General features: G+C 28.3%; 1 protein-coding gene across 1 annotated transcript in view; it reads right to left on the minus strand.

Annotated features, from left to right (window-relative positions):
* Positions 1-3,253, minus strand: part of LOC106690129 (uncharacterized) — a 38,889-nt gene that overhangs the window by 5,214 nt on the left and 30,422 nt on the right. The window lies entirely within an intron of this gene.

Consider the following 3,253-nt stretch of genomic DNA (forward strand, 5'->3'; position numbering starts at 1 on the left):
ATCGGAGGGAAATATCGATATTCCGATATTATCGGAGGGAAATATCGATATTCCGATATTATCGGAGGGAAATATCGATATTCCGATATTATCGGTTACTGAATATCGATATCAAAATATCGGACATCGGACACAAAATATCGATATTTCGATAATATCGATATCGATATCCCATCCCTACTTTGTGGTCGATCAGGAAAAAAATAAATCTCTACAAATTGAGAATTTGTGTTTCAAGATACTCCCAATCCAAAAAAAATCAACTTGCCATCTGACACTATCCTACAAAGCAACCTGGTCCAATATTTGTGGTATTTTCCTCTAATGTCACCACATATAATCCTACGTATCGTTTCCAAATAGGCGGTCTTTCGGAAAATGTATTCATCCATATTTCTTTATTTTATGAAGATGGGGGAACCACACCACATAAAGCTTTTTGTAAGAACAATCCAAATTGGTCGAAAAAAGAAGCCGTGGTACCCGAAAGAGTTAAGGTCCAACTCTACCTAGTATCAGAAGCAGCGCCAAGTCTATTCAGGTTGGCAAGTTTGAATTTTATTCACCGCAAAATGAATATTAAAAAAAAAATTGGTCGACCATTTTTTTTTTATAGAAACTGGCTTGTTTTCCACTAAATCTCTTTCATTTTTAATGCATATAGAGGATCAATCCCGATAAGGAGTAGTAAAAATATTTATTGAAAAAAAGAATGATGATATTTGAAAGATTAGAAAATATTGGATTCTAAATTCATGCTTTTAAAAGTTTGTATCTATTCCAATGGAAATCCATCCACTTTTTTTTTAGTTTCTCAAATAACTCGAAAATCTGACGGGACATTCTAGATGCTCAATTGAAATACAATTAAATTAGTTACTTTGTAAGGAAGAAAGACTACTAGACCAACGGTTGTGCAAGGAGGAGATTAGCTCAGGATCATGCTGGAGCGCCAAATTATGCCCCAATTAAGGGTACCCACTTTATGAGGCTGGGTGGACACCGGAGGGGATATATTTTAATCAGTATTAAATAAATAAAAAATCTTAATCGGAACATTACTAGCGAAGTTAATTAAAAAATATATAGTAATTGACATTCCTACCGAAATTGAAATTGAAGAACTGTGAGTAGGCTTGAGATATTTGAGGTTTGGTACCGAAGTCGCAGTTCATCCTACACAGGTCTTGGAACCGAAATTAAAATATATATATACTTTTTTTTTTGAGGGGGGAGTTGGTGTAATGATTCCGAAACTTTATTTTTTTTGTTATTTACTGATATTAATACACAATTTAAATGAATAATTTTACCGTTTTGTAATTATTTGCTGCGTTTTAATTCATTATTTCTTATCTTCGTTATTTATGTTACTAAGAAATCGGTACGAGAGCACTTCAAAGGGCTAAGAGATAAAAAACTGAATTAAAACGAACAATAAATTAAATCAAGATTAAAAACGTTACCCGAATATACTCTTTTTAAAAATTGTATTTCAAATTATACAAATATTTTTATTTTTGTGGCACGCTGAAAATCTGATATAATAAAACATTTGTCAAGTATATTCCTGAAATTGGGGAATAAAAGTTTTCATTATTTTAAAAATTTATGTATATTAATTTAGTTTATATACTAGGGATATTCAAATACATTTTGTTCATATATATAAACAAAAACACTTGAAATTGAATAATCATTATATTTTTTAGAATTAATTATCATTATTCTTTCATGAAATATTAACAGAATCATTTTATCTACTGTATTTGTAAATCAACTACAATTGTATGAATGGTATTGGTAAAAATTCGTTAACCCTTTTTATAAACACATTTTAAATTGTTAAAACTTCATCCTAGGTCATTGCAATAATTGGAACCTATAACATATAAGTTCCAATTATTGTTATGACCTAGGATGAAGTTTTAACAATTTAAAATGTGTTTCTAGAAAGGATTAACGAATTTTTACCAATACTATTCATAAAAAGTCAAATTACTTTTAAAATTGTGTATAAACGGTGTTGATTGAATTACAAAAAAAAAATTTGCAATTAAGCAGGTTTTTTCCCCCTTAATTTTTGTTTTAATCATAATTTAATAAGTTTTCCTTTTTATTTCAATTCAATTATACTTTTAATTTCTAATTTGAAAGGTGCGGATTAATACCTGGATGAGAATGAAGCTGTTATGAGAACATTCTGATAAGCTAGTGTAAATAATAATTATAAATCTGAGAGTATATAAAGTAAGTAAAAAGTGTTACAGTTTTTAAAAATCAAATAATTTACTGATAAAAATATAACATTTAACGGGAAAAAAATAATAATAAAATAAATAAATAGATAAAATAATAAATAATCAAATTAAAAAATAAATAAAATTGAACAAATATAAGCAAAATTAAATAAAATATAAATGGCGTTGAGGACCAATGAAGTTTGGCGTCACTCAACAAAAACAAACAAACAAGTAAAAAGTCGCTAAATTTTTTTTTTCAATGCACTAGAATCCATTTAGGAACATATTTTCAAGTAAAGAAATCCGTCCACTTTTTTTTTCTCAAATAACTCGAAAATCTGACGGGACATTCTAGAGGCTCAATTGAAATACAATTAAATTAGTTACTTTGTAAGGAAGAAATACAATACCAACGGTTGTGCAAGGTGATTAGCTCAGGATCATGCTGGACCGCCATATTTTGCCCCAATTAAGGGTACCCAGTTTATGAGGCTGGGTGGACACCGGAGGGGATGTATTTTAATCAGTATTAAAGAAATAAAAAATCTTAATCGGAACATTACTAGCGAAGTTAATTAAAAAAAATTATAGTAATTGACTTTGCTACCAAAGCCATAATATTTTAAAGTGATGATAGTCTATTTTAAAAACGGCTTTTAACACTACATACTTCAAAATCCAAAATATTATTTAATAATTTAAATAATAATACAGTAGTTATTCGATTAGTTTAAACTATGCTAAACATATTATGAAAAAGGCTGAGCAATTTTAATCGTATTCTTTTTTAAATCGATATAAGTATCAGATTAATAATCCTTCAAATTAACATATAAATATATATATTCCTTTATATCTATATCCTATATATCTATATCCTATATATCTCCTTTATATCTATATCCTATATATCTTATCTTATCTTATTTTACTCTTTCCCCTTATTTACTCCACTTTTATCCTTTTTCCTGCCCGCGTTATAAGTTTTGTACTCTATACTTATAATTTGC

The sequence above is a fragment of the Halyomorpha halys genome, unplaced genomic scaffold, assembly GCF_000696795.3.
Source record: "Halyomorpha halys isolate HHAL.00 unplaced genomic scaffold, Hhal_1.1 Scaffold1584.1, whole genome shotgun sequence".
In the NCBI taxonomy this organism is placed as follows: Eukaryota; Metazoa; Arthropoda; class Insecta; order Hemiptera; family Pentatomidae; genus Halyomorpha; species Halyomorpha halys.